Genomic DNA, 22972 nt, shown 5'->3' on the forward strand with positions numbered 1-22972 from the left:
AGGGAAGAATAAATTAGGAGTTTGGGATTAACAGATACACACTACCATATATAAAATGGATAACCAACAAGGACCTACTTGTATAGCACAGGGAACTATGCTGTGTGTGTGTGTGTGTGTGTGTGTGTGTGTATGTAAATCATTTTGCTGTACACCTTAAACAGTGTAAATCAACTATATTTCAGTTTTTAAAAAGAAAAGAATATGTGGATTTAAGCGGTGTTTGCCAGAGAAACTAATGCTCTCTGCAGGCAGTGCTTCATGTATTAGAGTGTGTACCATTAGCAAAGCTCATGGTGGGGGTGATCAGAGGATATAAGGAATTATGCAGTAGCCTTGACAGGTGGGCCCAGGACTTCAAGAAGCCCACAGCCACTGTTGGAGCATGGACCAACCTCAAGTCTGTGTGCAGAAGAGTTTTCATGATGACTCAGCCCAACAACGTTTTAAGAGCTGAGCAAAGGACAGATCCCTGCTTTCCAAGACTGGTAACTTTCTGAAATGGTTCTAAATCCAGGTGCTGTAGGCCCTTCCTTCATCTACTCCAGACCCCTATCGAAAGAGTTGTCAGAACAAAGCGTTACTGCATCAGTTACATAATGTCATGTAGTTTAAAAGACTTGAGAGGACACGCAAGATATATACATAATGGCAAAAGATCAGGTCCAGCAGGAGAAAGCAAGCCCAGCAAACATCCAAGGAGACTGAGGCTTCCAAGTATAGCTCCCAGAGCCCTTTCTCCATCACACAGGATGTGCTTTGTCTTATGATCATGGACCAGAAAGATACGAGGAGCCAAGGCTCAAGCTTACTGAGTGGTATTTTATATTCCACAACTCAGACAGCTAAAAGCAGACTTTATAAACAGGTACAAACCATCAATCCATACAGTTTCAATAAATAGCACACACAGGCTAGTACAGGAGGCCTGGGGTGGGTTTGGGATTTTAACAGCACATTATAAATCCTAGCTAGTACATTTCACTCTGTGTTGGCCAAGAATCAGTACCATGGTTTCAGGTACCCTTCAAGATGAGCACAGAGCTACCCAAGATCAACTACAAGTTAACCCTATCCTGATATACTTAAGAGAACTGAGCCATGATGAGGTCATCCAAGAAGATTCAAGATAGCATACTAGATTCTTTGCCTGGTTTTGTCATCACTGAGCTGGATACAACTCTTTGATTAGCTGGAAAGATCATTAAAGGGCTAGGCTTTCAAACGGCAGTCAGAATTCCTGGAAGAAGTAATTAGATTCTGAAGCAGTACTGATAAAATAAAACAGAAAGAGTAATATCATTTTAGATTGATTTCCCTAGAATCAGATGGTGATTCTAAATTTGGATACTGGTGTGTATTTGGAGGTGATGCTAGTATATCTTTGTAGGAGAGTAGGAATGTGAGATGGGAAAAGAGAAGAGACTAAGTATCTTATCACTGCTGTGACCAACAGACACACAATCCCATTAAGGCAGTTCTGAGATATAGTATAGAACATACCTTGGATTTTTCCTGACCAAGGGTAAGGAAATTGGGATATGTAGCTCTCTTCTCTCATATACCTTGGTTGAGGGCTGCTCCTCAGGGTGGGAGGGAGTGGGGGTCCCTGGCATTTGTGGCCTATAATGTATATGAACCAAGGGCACTCTAGCAACCAGAGGAAGCCCTCAGGCAGAGTCCCAGTCGTTAAAAGCCACCATCAGGTCAGCACACACAGAAATGATGAATTCCAAGGGATGGATGGAGCACCTACAGTTTCTCCTGTAAGAAGCCACAACAATGATGGTAATCATGATCATATTAATAGTTTAGTACATCCTATTAATTAATCCTACTTGTTGAGTAACATAAAGCCACTTACTACACTAAATGCTTTATGTACATATTATCCGCTGATTCTTATTTGTTGAATGCTCATTCCATGCCAGGTTGGGAATATATATCTTATTACCACAGTCCTTTAGCATGTGCAATATTCTAATCTTCAGTTTATACATGGGCAGATAAAGTTGTATGCTCTGGAGCAACACACACAGGAAATGGAGTTGGGATTCAAACTCTGGTTTGTCCCCCTCTAAAACCATCACTTGGCCATCATTGTAATCCTTAATCAACTAATTAATCATTGATGTTTTTCTAACACCCATTTATTGAAAAGTTGGCAGATGCTATTTAGATTCTGGGATACAAAATAAAAATTCCCCCTATTTTCAAAGAGCTCAAGCATAGTAGAACACAAAGACAAGGAAATATACATTGATGTAAGGGCTATGATGAAAGTATGTTGCAGCTATTAAATAGGATCAAGAAAGAATATCCATTGTTGCCATGTAACAAATAACCCTGTAACTTAGTAGCTTAAGACAGTAAGTGTGTGTTCTGCTCATTACTCAATGGTTGACGTGAGGATCTCTGATCTGGGCTAGGTTTGGCTGATCTCACCTGGATTCACCCATTTGTCTGCAGCTGGCAGGCTGACTAGGGCATGGATAGTCTGAGATGGCTTAAACACAAAGCTGGTAATTAATTGGGAGTAGCTGGGACAACTCAGTTCTCCATCACGCTAGCCCAGGCTCACTCACTTCAGTTGAGGAAGGTTTAAGGGAGTAAATCAAAGTATAAAAGGTTTAGAACTAGAGAGTCTCAAATTTGAAGTAAGCCAGAAAGAAAAAGACAAATACTATATGATAGCACTCATTTGTGAAATCTAAAATATGGAACAGATGATCCTGTCTAAAAAAAAGCAGAAACAGATCATGGCCAAGGAGAGCAGACTTGGAGTTCCCAGGGAGAAGGGGGAGGGAGTGGGATGGATGGGCATTTGGGAGGTTTTTTGGATGCAAAGAGTTATATTTGGAATGAATGGGCAATGGGGCCCTGATGTTACAACACAGGAAAATGTGTGTGATTGAGTCACTTTCCTTTACAACAAAACTTGAAGAAACAGTGTAAATCAACTATAATTTTTAAAAAAACTATGAAGAGTTTCTTGAGGTCTAGGCTCAGAACAGTCACTTTTGCTTTATTATACAGGCCAAAGCAGATCACAAGCCCAGCCCAAATTTAAGGGATGTGCAAATAGATTCCACCTCTTGGTGAGAAAAGCTTCAGAGTCCCATACAGGAAGGGGAGCTCTAGATTGACATTTACCAAGAACAGAAACATCTAGTTTAAAACCTGCAAGATGGGTAGGTGTTCCTCTGACAGAGTGAAGTAGGAAGCAAGTTTAAGGCATAGAAGTTAGTATGCGTTCAAAGACGCAAAAGAAGATGTCCTGTGATGCTGTTAGGTGATTTGGAAGTGAAGGCATATGGGGGCGAGGGAACGAGAAGAGGCAAGCACCATGAGAGAGAGGGGGGAAGCGCAAGTTTAAAGAATCTAAACACATAGGATGTACCAGAATTCAGGAAAATGAAAGTTAACTTGCAGGTAGAGTAATATATGTTTATGAAAGAGTGAAGAGCCAATGGACGGATGATCAAAGTCAGGTGCATGGATGGATGGATAGATGGATGGATGGGTGAGTGGACAGATTGATATAGCACAGAGTGAAAACAATTAGAAGACTTTTCATTTATGAAAGGTATTGTAGTGTTTGTATTTATTTCAAATAGATGGAGGGAGAAAAGGAAGAAGGAAGGAAATACTTTGATGGGTGCTTGGAGAAGAAGATGAGGTTCATAGAGGGCTTGAATGAAGTTTTCTGCTTATGAATGTATTTGTGGCTTCAGGGAAGTAATGCAATGATGTGGATTTCGTGGTAGACTCTTTCTGTGATGCACCTTCCATAACATTTTAAGTGTAGGGAGTGGGTGTTATGGAAACAAAGAATTTTTGGAATATGGTTCCAAACTGAAATTCTAAGGCTCTAGACTTTGCTAAGGCCAAGTGTATGGGGCAGGTTTCTGTAAGGCAGGTGGGCTCCACTGACATTAGGGGTGTATTTGTAGAAATCTGTGCATGTGTTTTCCATCAGGGTGTGTGTGTGTGTGTGTGTGTGTGTGTGTGTGTGTGTGTGTGTGTGAAAAATGGTAATTTTCAGTTCACAGATTTCTTTACTTTGAGACTAAATTATGTGAATTAAACAGCAGCCCCAGGGAGTTCCCATCATGGCTCAGTGGAGATGAACCTGACTAGCATCCATGAGGACACAGGTTTGATCCCTGGCCTTGCTCAGTGGGTTAAGGATCCAGTATTGCTGTGAGCTGTGGTATAGACCACAGACTCGGCTCAGATCCCGTGTTGCTGTGGCTGTGGTGTAGGCTGGCAGCTACAGCTCCAATTCGACCCCTAGCCTGGGAACCTCTATATGCCATGAGTGTGGCCCTAAAAAGACAAAAAATAAAATATAAAATAAAATGGCAGCCCTATTCTGCAGTTTTCCTAAGTTTTTATTGTTCTCCTGGACCCATGTTTTAAGTGTGATGCTCTCCCAAGTAACCAGGTGCAGCAAATTCTACTGGAGTCTTAACAGGCTGACATTAAATCTCCAGCTCCTTGGAGGCAGAATGGGAACTTGACTGTGAAAATAAATGTTGGCACGACCCATGAATGGAGAATCTGGGGTCAAAATACCCACCTGCATTGACTTGGAAATGTGTTACATTCATTCTTCCCTCCCAAATACTATTGTTGACTCTTCGTTTCCTATTTCTGAAAAGAGACATAAAGATGAATATTTTTTAAAAGAAGTAAAATAAACAGAAAATAACATAGCCAAAAGAAAACAACACCATTAAAGCAGACACTAAAGATACAAAGTCCAGTGAATCCTCTCTGAAGATGTAATCATTGATGACTTAATTAATTTTTGTTTGGGGAGGAGGGCCCTTTCCCATTCCATTTCCCCACCTCCCCTCCAGAGGTAACCACTATCCTAAAATTGTCTACCATTCACCATCTTCTTGCTGAAAAAGAAACTGGACCAAACATAAGTTTATCTCTATGAAATGTTTTATTTTTGCTTCTTTTTGAGCTTTATAATAATGATCTCATGGTCATATAGTCTGCAAGGTTGGATGGTTGTTTCTGTGATTGATCCATGTTGTTACATGCGGCTGTAGTTTATTTTCACAGCTAAAAAAGATTACATTGTGTGACTCTATCACCATTTATGTCTTCTCCTGTAGGTTGCCATTACTCTTATTTCTGTTTTCTGCTGTCATGAAAATACTATGATTCGTTTTCTTATACCTCTGGTGCTTGGGCAAGAGTTGTCTCAGGTTACATACATATGAATCAGTTTGTGGGATGTAAGATGTACAGGTGACTGATCATCCCAGTTTGCCTGAAACTGCGGAGTTTCCTAAGGATGCAGGACTTGAAGCACTAAAACCAGGACAGTCTCAGGCAAACTGGGATGAGTGGCCAGCTTAAATATGTATGTGAACAAAAAATCAATTAATATGTATGTGCTCAACTTTACAACATGACACTAAGCCCTTTCCCAAAGAGACAATTGCCATTTACACTCCTGTCCAGCTCAGCAGTAAATGAGAATTCCCTTGGAGGCCCAATCTCGCCATGCTTGGTGTTCTCGAGATCTTAATTTTTGCCACTCAGTTGGGTGTGAAATAGTATATTACTGGGATTTGAGTTCCCTGCTTACTAATGAGGTTCAGATCTTTTCATGCTTTGTTCTCCATTTGTGTTTTCTCTTCTGTGAAATGTCTTCCACATCTTCTTTCTTCTTTCTGTTGGTTGTTTTGTCAGCATGATTGGCACCTCTTCATATTCTCTTGGCTTTGCTGTCACCTGGAACAGGGTTTGGTTGCCGTAGTATTCATAATGTTTTGGACTGAAAAATTCTTGTTGAAGGAGGAGGGCACTGTCCTGTGCTCTGTAGTAGTGTAACATTATCCTTGGCCTCTACTCACAAGATGCCAATAGATTCTCCCAGTTGTGACCGCAACAAAAATATCTCTAGACATAAAATTGTCTCTAGTCAAATATCCCCCCGGGGAAGAAAGCTCTATCTGGCTGAAAAACACTGACCTGTATCCTGAGCAGCTTGCTCCCGGGGGAGAGAGAAGGAGCAAGGCAGGTAAATACTCTCTCCATTTGTCTCTCTGGTGGTCTATTCCATGGTATGTCCCTGAATAGCATGTTGAGAGGTATCCCATGTCACTTAGCAGGTGCATTTGCTGGGCTCCTGTCTGTGTTTCTTCCTGGTTTATAATAATGCTGTCCTCAGAATGGTAGTAGAAGACTTGTCTTGCTTCTTATCCTTCCCTGCCTTATTTCTTTTCTCCTTTCTCTTCTACCCTGGGATTGCATATTCCAACTGAGGCACTAGCCCTTAATGCTTGTTCCCTGGGAAATTGAGCTAAAGTACATGGTTGTAGAAAGAATACCCTGTGAGAGCCTTTGGAAATTGGATTATTCACCTGTCTGAAGGAAACAGGGACAAATTTTTTTGTGGTGATTGGAGAATCCTAGTATGCAGGAGCATCACAATTATTTAAGCTTTTACCTAGAGTCACTTGAGATAAGATTTAAGGAGATGGTCAAGGGCTGGGATATCTAATAGCTCCAACATGCAATGATAATTATACAGATTGTGGAATAAGGTGACTTCTTTCCCCCCACCCACCCAAAGTTAGACAGAGGGTTGTTAATTGCCAACTTAAATCATGTTCTGAAGCCAGAGGGCAGCTTTATAAGAGGCTTATCTTTGACCATTTCAGGACAGTCCATGATGAAATTCAGATCCAGGATCTGACTTTCAGATTGGCAGAGCTGCAAAGAAGCCTAAATGCACAGCTTTGTAGGGTCTCCTGTTACAGACTCGGGGCCCTAACAAGGATGTCAAGACCTGGGATGAGTTCGTTTGGGTGGGTTAGCTTCAGAACCTTGAACTCCTGAATTTCCCTTGATCCTCTTTGAAGACAGGGGCAATCCTTTCTCCCTTGACAGAGAAGAACAACCTTCCTCACCTAATGGCTATGCAGAGACCTCACCTGAAACCTCCTAAAATGTTCTCATTCTCCTTGAGAGTTTTCTCTGCCAGTCCTCACTGCCTACAAGCTTATGACTAGAGGAGAAGCACTAGCCCTTCTCCAGGAAGAAGTAGCATACCCACTGAAAAATTGAAATACCTGGCTAATGCATACCCTCAGACCCAAGGGACCCACACAGGACACAGATGGGAACAAGCTCTGAGTGTGTGGTGGGAGGGTGAAACCCACCTGGAGCTGGAACAGGGAGAGTTTATTGATAGAGGGGCACTCACTAACATTAGATTCATTCTTTGGTCTAGGACATGCAAAGCTGGTCTTGATGGGTTTTTAAGCTGGTTCTTTGAAGCCTGTGTGATATAATGGCCTAGAGCAAATGAGGAGAAATGAGCTTCACTGGGAAGTTGAGACCCAGAATAACAGAGTGGCACTTAGTATATGTGTCAAGGTGAACCAAACTACCATAACAGGTAGCAAAAAGTAAGTTTTAGTCTAGTTGCCTTGAACCAGAAGGATCTGACAGCAGCCAAACGAGCCTGGAACTCTTTGGGACAAAATAATTGGACAGCTGACTGGGATGCTGTACAATTTGGAAAATAAGAAAGATTTTTTTTTTTTAAATATGACCCATGGACTATCATGGTCACTTAGTTCTAAATCTGTTCACAGATGGCAAAGGGATTATGACAATTAACTCATGCACATCTTTATTCCACCTTGAATTGCTTCTACATTTTATTCCTAGCTCTTTTGTATTCATATGCTAATTCTTATACATGAAGTACCATGGGTGCAGAAAGGCAGTTTGTTATTTTGTCAACTGTTATTCTTGGTAACATTTGTCCTTGTGTGGAAGCAATAGTTGATTGTCAGTGTTAATATGTGGCAATCCTCGGGGCTTAAATAGAGGATGTTTTCCTATGGGGAGTGTTGATTTGCTTCCTCTCAGGCAGGAACAGCTTTACCTTTCTTCCAAAGAAGGTTCTGTCTTGCAGGCTTAACTACCCTGCCTTTGCTGTACAAAGGGCCTAAGTCTTGGTGTCCAGATCAGTGTTGTTACTGTCATATTCCCTTTGGGCTCTCCTGCCTTTTTCACTAGTTTATTCTTTAGGCAGATTCTCTAGTTTCATTTCTCTGTCATTTATATGAGAAGGGGCATAGTTCCTTTACTAGCTGGTGAGCTTAGCAAAATTTGTCATTTTGAAAATATATCCAGGAGATATTTCTATGTTAGTATAAGGAACCTTCAGGTTATCTAGACTGCAAAAGGAAATAACTTTAGCTCTCCACTCACGTCACTGGCACCATGACATTAACTAAATGCTGTTAGTGACCGTCTAGCACACCCATCAGGGTGGAGTTGGGTTTGGTCCAGGAAAGACTTTATTGAATGGATCAGAGGGGCTGTTTTTCTCCTCCAGTGTCAGATATCCCCCCACATGAGAAGCAGATGTTGATCAGAAGACTGGCCTGTAGGTGTGCATCCTGAGTGGAGTTTCTCTGGTCAGAAAAAGCAACTTCGGCTGGCTCTTCTCTATGAATTCCCATCTCTACATTTAACATACAGATTCAACACCTCTTAGGTAAGCCATTTCTGGGAACCAAGTTAGTAGTATATATATTTTGTTTGTTTGTTTTTATATTTTTTTTAATGATTTTTATTTTTTCCATTATAGTTGGTTTATAGGGTTATGTCAGTTTTCTGCTGTACAGCAAAGTGACCCAGTCACACAGACATAATATATATTCTTTTTCTCACGTTATCCTCCATCATGCTCCATCATAAGTGACTAGATATAGTTCCCAGTGCTATACAGCAGGATTTCATTGCTTATCCATTCCAAAGGCAATAGTTTGGGTCTATTAACTGCAGATTCCCAGTCTATCCCACCCCCTCCCCCTCCTCCTTGGCAACCACAGGTCTGTTCTTCAAGTCCATGAATTTCTTTTCTGTGGAAAGGTTCATTTGTGCCATATATTAAATTCCAAATATAAGTGATATCATAGGGTATTTGTCTTTCTCTTTCTGACTTACTTCACTTAGTGTAAGAGTCTTGTTCCATCCATGTTGCTGCAAATGGCATTATTTTGTTCTTTTTTATGACTGAGTAGTATTCTAGTGTGTGTGTGTACCATATCTTCGTAATCCATTCATCTGTTGATAGACATTTAAGTCGTTTCCATGTCTTGGCTATTATGAATGGGTGCTGCAGTGAGCATACAGGTGCATGTATCTTTTTTAAGAAAAATTTTGTTTGGATATATGCCTAAGAGTGGGATTTCTGGGTCATATGGAAGTTTTATACTTAGTTTTCTGAGGTACCTCCATACTGTTTTCCATAGCAGTTGTAACAATTTACATTCCCACCAACAGTGCAGGAGGGTTCCCTTTTCTCCACATCCTCTCCAGCACTTGTTATTTCTGGATTTTTTAATGATGGCCATTCTGACTGGTGTGAGGTGGTATCTCATAGTAGTTTTGATTTGCATTTCTCTAATAATCAGTGATGTTGAGCATTTTTCATGTGCTTGTTGGGCATCTGTATATCTTCTGTGGAGAAATGTCTATTCAGGTCTTTTTCCCATTTTTCAATTGAGTTGTTTTTTTATTTTGCTATTGAGTTGTATTGGTTGGTTGTATGTTTTAGAGATTAAGCCCTTGTCAGTTGCATCAGTTGAAACCATTTTCTCCCATTCTGTAGGTTGTCTTTTTTTTTTTATGGTTTCCTTTGCTGTGCAAAAGCTTGTCAGTTTGATTATGTCCCATTGTATATTTTAGAAAGACTTTTCTTTGTACATGTAAAAAGACTTTTTTTTTTTTTAATTTTTATGGCTGCACCCACTGCATGTGGAAGTTCCTGGGCCAGGAACTTCCTGTTTCTGTTGCCACAGTCCTGGCAACACCATATCCAAGCCACATCTGTGACCTATGCCACAGCTTACAGCAATGCTGGATCCTTAACCCACTGAGCCAGGCCAGGGATCAAACCTGAATCCTCACAGAGACAATGTTGGGTCCTTAACCCACTGAGTTAAAAAAGAAACTCCAAAACACAAAATTTTAACTGTTCAAAACACTTTCATCTTTGAAATTTCCACATCCATGTACTCTAAACGAAAGAAACATGGATGAACTTGACCAGTAGGTCATAGGGTAGAGCAGGATTCTCATGCTTACAGAGACCAGGCGGTGGTGTTAAGAAGCACTAGGTGGTGGTGGGCCCTGGGCAAACAAGGGGACATGTGCCTGTCTGAATGCTGAGGCCCATACTTAACTCTTGTCTGTCATTGCTCTGTGGGAGTGGGGCTCAGGTCTACCAGATATTCTAATTCTTTAAGAGAAGTTTGAAAACTAGAGTTTTCTGACCTGAGATCTCCCTATTTTTAAACATTGGTTTATTAAAAGTAAACACAAATAGGCAAACCACAAAGAACTCAATTGTGTACAGAAACAAAACTCATGTATAGGAAACTTATAAACTGAATTTAGCCTTCAGACAAGTTCACATTGACAGCACCTAATTTGAGATCGCTTTCAAAATGTAAGTCCTGTTTGCATAGCTATTTGATTATTTTGTATCAAGGAAAATAACTTTTTGTCATGTTTATTATTGCTTTTGCTTTCTTGTTTTGCTGTTTAGGATCTTTTCCCCTATTAAAACCTAAAAGCCTAGTTGATGCTTTGTCATCTAAAGCCATACACATGCAAAGATCATTTGTGTGAATATGTGATTGTGAGAGAAAGATACCATGTGTGTGAGAGAGAGAGAGACATGGAAACAACTCAGAATCTCAACAAAGCTACACTAACTGGAAATAAGACAAAATCTTGGTTTACTCATGCAATGGAATACTATGCAGCCATGAAAAATATCACACTATTGATGTACAGTAACATGGAGGAATCTCACAGACAGTCACAAAAGGAGCCAGACACAAAAAGATGTATGTATGATTATACCTACATTAAGTTCAAGAATAGGCAAAACTAATCAATGGTGATAGAACCAAAAAAATTCATTTATGGGAATTTCCTGGTGGCTCAGCAGATTAAGGATCCAGTGTTATCACTGCTGTGACTCAGGTCACTGCCGTGGCATGGGTTCAATCCCTGGCCCAGGCACGTCTGCATGCTGAGGGCATGGCCAAATAAATAAATAAATAAAGTGTTATTAAAAATTTTGTTTATGGTGCTAGAACTCTGGAAGTCATACAGGATCCCTCTGGGGCATTAGTAATGGTCTATCTCATGGCCCAGGGAGTGGTTTTACAGCTGTAAATACTTGAGGTTCCTGCATTCTGTGTGCTATAAAAAGTAAATAAATAACTAACTGGGCAGTAGTGGTTGGTCATGAGTTAACTTTATGGTTTTACAGCTCAAGGATGACCTCTGAGTAGTTTGAAGGAGGTTTTCATGTGGCCCTGTTGTCACAGGTGTGGGAGGACTGGTGCTAGAAAGCTAATTCTTCCCATCTCTCTCCCCTGTGATATCCCCTGTGAGACATCAGCATGGCAAATACACATGTGTACAGGTGAAGGCCACCTGCTTCCCCGTGTTACATGACAGTCCAATTTTTCCAAGTGTTCAAGGTTCCCCATTTGTGAAACACGACTTTCCTTAGCCATAAGAGCAATTTAGGGTTTTCTATGAAACCTGCCAAGCTTAAAGAAATAGTGCTTTGAGGGGCATTCTTTGTCTTTCCCTGTAGTACCCTAGTCTCTGTACATTAAAAAAATAATAATAAAGGAATTCCTGTATTTGAGGCCCTAAAAATCAAAAAAAAAAAAAAAAGAAAGAAAGAAAAAAGAAAAACAAAACACAACAAAAAACATAGCAGAGAATTTTCTCCCTTCACTCATAAGCTTCATATTCTTTAAAATTTCCTAAGGCATATCCTCAGGGGAGGAAAATGTGTATCCCAGTCTGTCTGTCTGTGACTAGAAATTTGAGTCACCGTAAAGACTATCTCTCCTGGAGTTCCCGTCGTGGCACAGTGGTTAACGAATCTGACTAGGAACCATGAGGTTGTAGGTTTGATCCCTGGCCTTGCTCAGTGGGTTAAGGATCTGGCGTTGCCATGAGCTGTGGTGTAAGTCGTAGACGTGGCTCGGATCCTGCGTGGCTGTGGCTGTGGTGTGGGCCGGCGCCTACAGCTCTGATTCTACCCCTAGCCTGGGAACATCCATATGCTGCAGGAAGTGGCCCTAGAAAAGGAAAAAAGAGGAGTTCCCGTCGTGACGCAGTGGTTAACCAATCCAACTAGGAACCATGAGGTTGCGGGTTCGGTCCCTGCCCTTGCTCAGTGGGTTAAGGATCCGGCGTTGCCGTGAGCTGTGGTGTAGGTTGCAGACGCAGCTCGGATCCCGCGTTGCTGTGGCTCTGGCGTAGGCCGGTGGCTACAGCTCCGATTCAACCCCTAGCCTGGGAACCTCCATATGCCGCGGGAGCGGCCCAAGAAATAGCAACAACAACAACAACAACAATAACAACAACAACAAAAGACAAAAAAAAAAGAAAAGGAAAAAAGACAGGGGAAAAAAAAAAAAAAAAAAAAGCCTATCTCTCCTGCCCCAGAGATTGGTCAGTGAGGCCCTGATAGGAAGCTATTGAAAAGGACCTCTTAAAAGCACCCAGCCTTTTGTATCATTTTTAAGTAAAAGAACTGATTCACAAAACTGAAACAAACTCAGAGATTTTGAAACCAAAGTTAGGGTTACCAAGGGGGAAATGTTGGGGGGGGGAGTAAATTACGAGTTTGTATCCACACTGCTATATATAAAATAGGTAAGTAACAAGGACCTACTGTACAGCACAAGGATCTCTATCCAGTATTCTGTAATGACGCATATGGGAAAAGACTCTGAAAAGGAATGGAGAGACAGACAGACAGGAAGAACGAACAAATGAACTGATTCACTTTGCTATACACCTGAAACTAACACAACTTTCTAAGTCAACTATACTCCAATAAAAGTGTTTTGTTTTTTTTTTAAAGATCAGCCTATTTTATGTGGTATCTGCTTTTTAAGGCAAAAGATAAGCCAAAGAGAAAGTGTCTGTGGTAGAAACCAAAGGCATAACTGAAGAACTGGGAGCACACACTTAGCCCTTAGCCAGGAAGGGCCTCTGGTGAAAGAGTCCAGAGTATGGAAACGTACGTGGAGGTATCAGTTGTTTATTGTGGCTCATTGCTTACATAGCATGAAAGGCAGGAAGGGCCCTGAGATCTGGTCAAAGTGCAGGTGATGCAGAGAAGAAGTGCCATGTCATCAGAGCTTATGCTGATGTTCTCACCTCCATCCCTAAGGGCTTTGTTCCTAATTGAAAGTTTCAGTTATAGCCACACGTGATACCTAAAACATAAAGCAACTCAGAAGCTCTGTAAAGCACATGCTTAACTTGCTTCTCCATAATGTAAGAAAGATGGGAAAAATTGGAAAATGGTCTTAGTCTCGATTTCCAGTTGTCATCATCATTATTACTTTTAAAGGCAAGTTGCATCTCATCACAGTCAGCTTTGTGGGAAAATTGGCATCTCAGTCCATGGAATTTTTATTTGGCAAAATCAACGGTACCTGACTTAGGGGTCATTTTAGCTGCAGCCTTTACAGGCTGCAATGCAGTCTTGAGCTCACTTCTTAACCTCTCTGAGCACTGAGGGAGGCAAGGTGAAGAGTCTGATCCCTCAGTTTGGTATGAAAGAAAATGAAAGGAACCTAGCAAAGTGTAAAATGTGAGGTGACTAGAAGGTTTGTTCAATATTACCCCTGTGGTCTTAGAGCATATACCACATGTCAGGTCTTCAAATAGTCCTTGATTGAGCTGATGTTTCTTTTTTATTGGAAAGGGAAGTGAGTATCTCTAGGTGTGGAAGGATAACTAAAGAGCTTATATTTTAATGGAGAAAAAGGAGAGGTACAGTTATAGACAATAATGGGTTTATTCTAGCCCCTGTCTCATTCTGACTGGCCAAGTAGTATTAACTTCATAGAGGTTTTTTTTTTTTTAATTTGTAAAATAGAAATACCAGTATCTACTACTCTGATCTACTTAAGAGTATTGTAAATCTCAAAGGAGATCATGTGTGTAGAAGGTGTTCAGAAGTACAGAATAAGAGCGTGTGCAGCCAAGGGTTTATACCATTTTCATCTTCTCAAAGGTTTCTAAGCAATATGTGGAGGATGCTGAGAAGATTAATCAAGCCATCTATCCAGTATCTGAATTTTTCCTTCTTTTACAAATCCCAAGAAATATAATAACTAGCAAAGGCACTGCATGTGCTCAATTCATCATGGTGATCATACGGCTCTCACGTCATGGGCTGTTATCAAGAACTGAGAGGCACTTTATGGCCAATGTTTTATCATCCCAACCTTGGTCAAAAGTTGGGAAAACAAAATTTACTGTTTTGTTTGAGAGTCAAAGAAGAGCTGTTCATAATAGTGATGCTAGGGCAATAGTAAACGAGGGTTAAGGCCAGAAAGAATATTGTTAAAAAGCTTCCCTTTTAGATCAAGTCATAATTTTGTCTAATATATTCTACACACTAAACTGGAGTGGGAAAGAGCTTTAAAAATAAAGTGTATGCCATGGTTCTAGCATTCAGAAAGCCAGAGTCTGTATGACAAAAAAACAGCTTTTGAAAGGCAATGATGATGCAAAGAAAGAATTGGAGGTCATTGTGTTAGCAAGTGTTGGGCTGCGGAGGGTGGAAGTTTGAAGGCTTAGACATGACTGTGGAAACACAGACAACCTTGAGTTTCTGAGAAGCTCTTCTGGGAGAGTAAGCTTTAACTGCATGGAAAAGACTGGTTGGGATCTCAGTAAATGTGGAGAAAGCAGAGGGGGAGGCCTTCTAGGTCAGTGGAGCATCTGGATCAACAAAAATGGGTGGGTCTCCCTGGCTGCAAGTAAAAGGCAGAGTGAAGGCTCTAAAGGCATTTTAAAAGGATAAAATGTAGTCTTTCAACAAATATTTACTGAGCATTGGTTTCTAAAGGCCAGGGATATAGGAGTGAACAACAAAGTCCTTCTCCTTATGGAATTTACATGCAAATATATTTTAAGAATTTGCCTTAAAATCTGTACCTCCTCTATGCTCTCCTCCAACTTGTGTCAAGAAGACTTTTGAAAAGAAAAGGAGTTCTGCTGGAAAAGAAAACAGAGTGATTCAGCTCATTTTGTGTTAAAATAATAAGAGAACCCCAGCACCTGAGCTAACTCATCTTCTTAAAGCGAAAGAGACATGGAGAGGGTTTTATCAAGCATCCATCCATTCATTCAACAAGATTTATTGGAGTTCCCATCGTGGCTCAGTGGTTAACGAATCCGACTAGGAACCACGAGGTTTCGGGTTCCATCCCTGGCCTTGCTCAGTGAGTTGGGGATCCAGTATTGCCGTGAGCTGTGGTGTAGGTCACAGATGCGGCTCGGATCTGGCATTGCTGTGGCTCTGATGTAGGCCGGCAGCTACAGCTCCGATTAGACCCGTAGCCTGGGAACTTCCATATGCCATGGGAGCGGCCTTAGAAAAGACAAAAAAAAAGAACTTCCTAGGTACCTGGCACTGGGCTCTGAGCTGAGGATACAGTCATGAGAAACCTGGGGAAAGGGAGTTCCCGTCGTGGCGCAGTGGTTAACGAATCCGACTAGGAACCAAGGGGTTGTGGGTTCGGTCCCTGCCCTTGCTCAGTGGCTTAGCGATCTGGCATTGCCTTGAGCTGTGGTGTAGGTTGCAGACGCAGCTCGGATCCCGCGTTGCTATGGCTCTGGCGTAGGCCGGTGGCTACAGCTCCGATTCGACCCCTAGCCTGGGAACCTCCATATGCCTCGGGAGCAGCCCAAGAAATAGCCAAAAAAAAAAAAAAAAAGACAAAAAAAAAAGAAAGAAAGAAAGAAACCCGGGGAAAGCCCTCTGCTTTAAGGACACATTAATCTAATAAAATTGGGTCTTTCAAGATCATATATCCCAAGCCAAAGAGATGGATATTTTTTTTTAACATAAAAATTCTTCAGGCACTTTCTATAGTCACTCTATTCATACAGAGCTAATAAGAGGAACATAGTTCATTCATTTTCCTCTATAATACAGTTTCCTTGGTCTGATTATTACTGTATGGGCCCAAGTCTTCGCTTCTGCAAATGTAATAGATGCCCGTGGCAGTTGGGAATCATTTGCAAACAAAAATGAAACTTTCCTCCCACATGTCTGTTGCAGAGGGTAGTGGACCTCGTGTCAGGCCATGAGAGGTCTCATTGGGAATGTGTGAGACAGTAGCCTGACTTTGAGGTTGCCTCCACCCCCAAAACACGTCTGCTTCAGATAAGACAATGTTTATAATGTTATGAAGTTAATATCCTTGTATAAAAGTGGAAATAACCCTGTAGTTCCCAGGGTTCTGGAGTGCACATCAGAATCACAGAAACACAGATTGGTCAGCCTACCCTTCGAGAGATTCTGATTCAGAATGTCTGGGTGGGGGCTGAGAATTTGCATTTCTAAGAATCTCAGAAGATGCTTGTGCTGACCATCCAGAGGCTATGTGTTGAGAAACACCTTATTATTCTTTAAATATGCGGCTCTAATACGGATGTAAAATCGGTTGATCTGTGGATCTGCATATTATAATGTTATGAAGGAGGCCATTGTGTTCATGTAATTGTCTATGGCTGGGTTGCCTGATGCTGTAGTCACTAGGAAAGTGTGGCTGTTGAGATTTTGAGGTGTGACTGTTGACACATGTTGAAATGAAAATATTTTGAATTTCTTATGCTAAGTGAAATATATTATAAGAAATAAATTGAGCTGATTTTATTTTTTTTAATTTATTTATTTTTTGCTCTTTAGGGCTGCACTCATGGCATATGGAGGTTCCCAGGCTAGGGGTCCAATTGGAGCTACAGCTGCCGGCTACACCAGAGCAACATCAGAGCTGAGCCGCATCTGCAACCTACACCACAGTTCACAGCAATGCCAGATCCTTAACCCACTGAGCCAGGCCAGGGATCAAACCTGCAACCTCATAGTTCCTAGTCGGATTCGTTTCTGCTGTGCCACAATGGGGACTCCTGATTTAAAAATTTTTAATGTGGCTACTAAGAAATTTTAAATTAAGACATGTGGCTTGCATTATATTTCTACTGGACAAAACTGATCTGTAAAGCTTTTCTAAATGTGTATGCTGATGATTTGAAAGGTCTTTTATTATGTATTTATTTAATTTTTTTATTTATTGGCTGCACCTGTGGCATGCAGAAGTTCTGGGGCCAGGGATTGAACCCATGCCACAACAGCGATCTGAGCCACAGCAGTGACAATGCTGGATCCTTAACCTGCTGAGCCACCAGGGAAATCCAAGTTTTTTGTTTTTAAAATTTGGAACTTTTTTAGAACTAAAGAGTTACTAGCAAAGGAAAGAGAGTATTGGAAAGTATTGTGCCTTTTTTTTTTTTTTTGTAGATAAGTGATGTGCTTTTCAGCAATACCCTTTTTACTCATTTTGTTTTGAATAACAACAGGATAATATTTACCAGGAGTTTTTTTTTTTTTTTCTTCAATAGATTCTTGACCATCTCCATACCTTATTAATGTAGCTGTGGTTCAGTTTCACCTGAGTTTTCTTTATTCCTTGGAGTTGCTCAGAAATGCTCTCCTTCAGAAGCAAAAGCTGTAAAGACCACTAAACTTTTTTGAATCCATTTGGACCCCTTTTCAATACACATAAATCAGTTACAGATGGATTATAAACCTGGGCTTAAGAGAATATGTTCATGATCATGTTGGAAGCAAAGATTTTTAAAACAGGACATAGAGTTCCCTGGTAGCTCCACAAATTAAGGATCTGGCATTGCTGCTGCTATGGCTCAGGTTGCTGCTGTGGTACAGATTTGAATCTTGGCCTGGGAACTTCCATATGCTATGGGTGAAGCCAAAAACCAAACAAAAACAAAAACAGGACATGGAATATAATAGATACAGTGAAAAAGTATGTAAGTTGGACTGATTAAAATTATATGTGTTTATCAAAAGCATTATTAAGAGAATAGATTGCCTTGGGTCGTATGGTCATTTGAACAATATGAATTCTTCCAATCTAAGAACATGGTATATCTTTCCATCTGTTTGTGTCATCTTCGGTGTCTTTCATCAGTGTCTAATAATCTTCCAAGTACAGATCTTTTACTTCCTTAAGTAGATTTATTCCTAGGTCTTTTATTCTTTTTGATGTGATGGTAAGTGGGATTTTTTTCTTTAATATTGTTTTCTGATACTTTGTTGTTAGTGTATGGAAATGCAACAGATTTCTGTATAATAATTTTGTATACTGTAATTGTGCCAAATTCATTGATGGACTCTAATAGTTTTCTGGTGGCATCTTTAAGATTTTCTATGTATAGTATCATATTATCTACAAATAGTGACAGTTTTACTTGTACTTCTTTTTTCCAATTTGGATTCCTTTTTTTCCTTTTTCTTCTCTGATTGCTATGGCTAGAATTTCTAAAATTATGTTGAATCAAGGTGGCAAGAATGAGCATCTTTGTCTTGTTCCTGATTTTAGAGGAAATGCTTTCAGAGGACTTACTGTTCAGTACACCTGTAACTTATATAGTATTGTACAGCAACTATGCTTCAATAAAACATTAAGAGAGTGAAAAATCATAGAGCATAAGAAAATAATGGAATACATATGTTCAGCAAAGGACTTTCATCCAAAATATATAAAGAACTCTATCAAATGAGTACGAAAGAGAGAATCCAGTGGGGAAATGGCAAAAAACTTGAACAGATGTTTCACAGAAGAGATTATCCAAGTGGCCAATGCATGTAAACAATGCTCAGACTCATTAATCACTAGGAAAATACAAAATAAAACCACAATTAAAATGCCACTGCACACCCACCAGAATGGCTACAATGAAAAAGATTGACAATAGAATGTGTTGACGAGGATGTAAGCAACTCATGAGCTCCTGGTAGGGGTGTAAATTGTATCACCACCTTTTAAAGCCTATTGAAACTATCTGCTGAAGCCAAATATACACATAACCTTGACCCAACCATTCCACTCCTGGATATGTGTCTACCTACCAGTAATGCATCATGCATTTGTTCACCAAAAGACAAGTACTAGAACATTTATGGCACCATTATTTATGATAATGCCAGATTGGGAACCATGCCAATGTCCATCAACGTGAGAGTGAACTTTTTTTTTTTCTTTTTGTTTTTTAGGGCTGCACCCTTGGCATATGGAAGTTCCTGGGCTAGAGGTCGAATCAGAGCTGCAGCCTATGCCATAGCAATGCAGGATCCAAGCTGTGTCTGTGACCTACACCACAGCTCCGGGCACTGCCAGGTCCTTAACCCACCGAGTGAGATTAGGGATCTGACCTGCATCCTCATGGATACTGATTGGGTTCCTGACCTGCTGAGTCACAACGGAAACTCCCACAAGAGAGTGAACTTTTAAATTGTGGTGTTGTCACACAGTGGAACATCAGACAGCAGTGAGAAAGAGTGTGGCATTCAGCAATGTGGGTAAATCTTACAAAGAGTTGAATCACAGACACTTGACCTAAAAGAATACATGCTGTGTTATTCTATGCATATAAAGTTCAAAATCAAGCGAAACCATCTCTGGAGGGAGAAGTCAGGATTACAGTTTATCTTTGGCAGAGCCAATGATACCAACACAGCTTGAAGGAGGCTTCTGGCACTTTTCTCTTTGATTTTTACTGTAGTTTCAGGAATTTAAGATTAATAATGAATAATGTGCTTTTCTGGTGGCATCTTTAAGATTTTCTATGTATGCATTCTATACTTCAATAAAATATCTCCTTGACAAAAAGAAGAGAAAGCAAAGCCAAACCCTCATGACTGCCCCCAAAACTAACTAACCTGCTTAAAATACACAAAACACATACACACAGAATAAACATACCTGTATCCCACAAGGTATAACTATAGATTGAAAACAATGGGTTGCAATTGAGTTACTGGAATTGTTTAATAAAATGAGGATTTTGGAACTATGAGCTCATTTGATTTATCTTAAATTTTTTATGAAACACATACCATTAAAATAAAAATATGATAATAACCACTGAGTTATAGAACTTTAATGGATTCCATATTCAAAAGATGTTATGTAGCTAATAGACATCTTGTATGATTCAAACTGCCCTAAAGAAATAGAGGACTTTGGAGTTCCTGTCGTGGCGCAGCGGAAACGAATCCAACTAGGAACCATGAGGTTACAGGTTTGATCCCTGGCCTCGCTCACAGGGTTAAGGATCTGTTGTTGCCATGAGCTGTGGTGTAAGACATACACGTGGCTTGGGTCTGGCGGTGCTGTGGCTCTGGCATAGGCCAGCAGCAACAGTTCCGACTAGACCCCTAGTCTGGCAACCTCCATGTGCCGTGGGTGTGGCCCTAAAAAAGACAAAAGACAAAAGACAAAAAAAAAGAGGACTTTAATGGCAGGCATGTTTTATAGATCACAGGATTTGAAAAACTCTTATACGATTCAAAGGATTTTTGACAATCATAAATTTATACAACTGTCATCCAGTTATTTACATTAGATTGAAATGACAAATTATGCAGAGGCATTATTTTAGAAAACATAATTTGTTCAACATAGCTTATTCAAAAGCCTTCATGAGTACACTGATGTATTTTTCACCAGTAGGAAGTTGGTCTTAAGGTATATTTTTATAAAACACTAATGAAGTAAAAATTATATGACTCAAAGCTCATTTGCTCAAACTTTTTGTTTTAGTGTATGATTGCAGTGTAGTAACATAATATCATGCATGACTACTTTGAAATGCTGTATTACTGGCACGTTTCCACTATTTAATGTGTTATATGCCTCTTTGAGTTAGAAATGACTGTAATTACTGTTCTTTGGCTTTATTAAGATTGCATATTTTGGGGGTATCTGTGTGAGAGAGACACATACAGGCAAGGGAGAGGAGGAAAGGTGGAAGTGGGGGGTAAGGGAAAGATGGAGAGAGAAAGAATGGAGGTAAAAAGGAAGAGGGAGAAAAACTTATTAATCACTCTCATTTCTTTGTTGACTTCCTCATTTGGTGGAATTAAAAAGTCAAATCAATTTCTTCTCGCCATACTCTTTCAGAGCATTACTTTAAGGTTTTTTTACACTGAATTTTTTTTTGTTGTTAAAGTATAGTCGATTTACAGTGTTTCTTCAGTTTCTGTTATACAGCAAAGTGACCCAATCACACACAGTTCCCTGTGCTGTGCAGTAGGATTCCGTTATTTTAAATGAAGGTCTTACCCCATTCTTAGATTATCAAGAATAACGTCATATTTACAAAGAATGAGGCTTTTTATCCTTTTTTTCTGAAAAAGGAATATCAGTTACCTTCACAAAATGGATACATTCTCTCATTGTAAAGGACTTATTTGTCATTCACTCAAATTGCATGGTATATAGAATAAGGTAGAAATATGTTATAATATCGATTCCATGATTTGTCCATGATTTGCTGATAAATGAACTAGCATTGCTTCTATTAGTAAATCTATGAGATGGACTTTTTGTTTTGTGAGTTTGTGTGTTGAGGTGGGGAAGGGGTTTGTTTCTTTGTGGGTTTTTTTTTTTTTTTTTTTTTGAATGAACTAATCCACTACTTGTCTGTCAGGTTCCCCTACTCCTACACTGGTATTGATCTACTCTTTCCAGGGTAACATCCAGCCTCCAGTTTAAAGCGTTGTCATTACTACACCTTAGTTTTTTAAAGTGTTATAACAGCATGTTTCCAAAATGTTAATGTATATTTTACAACTATATAAAAAAGCATCATAAGTGTGTAAAGATGGGTTATAATTAATTCCTAGTGCTTTTTTTTTTACTCTAAAATAACTAAATGAATGAATTTGAATAAGCAAAAAATTCCTGATATATTCACTTAGTATGAGAATCTCCAGTTGCATCCATGTTTCTGCAGATGGCATTATTTTGTTCTCGTTTATGGCTGAGTAGTATTCCATTGTATATATGCACCACATCTTCTTAATCCATCATCTGCTGATGGACATTTAGCTTGTTTCCATGTCTTGACTGTTGTGAATAATGCTGCAGTGAACACAGGGGTGCAGGTATCTTTTTGAATTATAATTTTGTCTGGATATATGCCCAGCAGTGGGATTGCTAGATCATATGGTAGTTCTGTATATCCAACCTTTTGAGATAGAACATGATGGAAGACAGTATGAGAAAAAGAATGTATATATGTATGACTAGGTCACTATGCTATACAGCAGAAATCAACACAACACTGAAATCAACTATACTCTAAAAAAATAATGTTAAAAATTCACCTCTAATATATTTAAATTATGAAAAAATAAAATTATGATTAAGATAAAAACATTTCTGTTAATTGGAATTCCTTTAGTATCAAGTTCCTTAACTTATATTATAGAGAAGTTTATCCATGGAATAAGACATAGCCTCACTGCCAATTGAAATAAAATTATGATTGACCCTTACTGGGGTCCATAAGTAAGGCCCTACACATACAGTGGCAAAAGTGGGTCTGAATCTTGTTCCAGGAGTTTATTTTTATTTTAGTATGAAAGATATAATACAAACCAGTAATTTAAAAAGAATGCAAGAGTGATCTTTAACCTTCTCATCACTTTCACACAATAAACATGGCTCTAGTATTTCTTGACATTAATACAATATAAGTGGTACTAATGAAACAGGTCCTGATGTCTGCCTGTTTTATTTTATAGGAAAAAAAATTTTAATTATTTTACCATACCCACAGTATGCAGAAAATCCCAAGTCAGGGATCAAACCTGCACCACAGCAGTGACCCAAGCCACAGCAGTGACAATGTTGGATCCTTAACCCCCTGAGTCACCAGGGAACTCTTATATGAAAAAAAATTTAATCTCAGGTTTCTGTTAGAATGAACAATCACTAAATGTTCATTCTCTTGAAGGGAGAATGCATGATAAGCATTGAATGAT

This window comes from Phacochoerus africanus, chromosome 3 (genome assembly GCF_016906955.1).
Source record: "Phacochoerus africanus isolate WHEZ1 chromosome 3, ROS_Pafr_v1, whole genome shotgun sequence".
Taxonomy (NCBI): domain Eukaryota; kingdom Metazoa; phylum Chordata; class Mammalia; order Artiodactyla; family Suidae; genus Phacochoerus; species Phacochoerus africanus.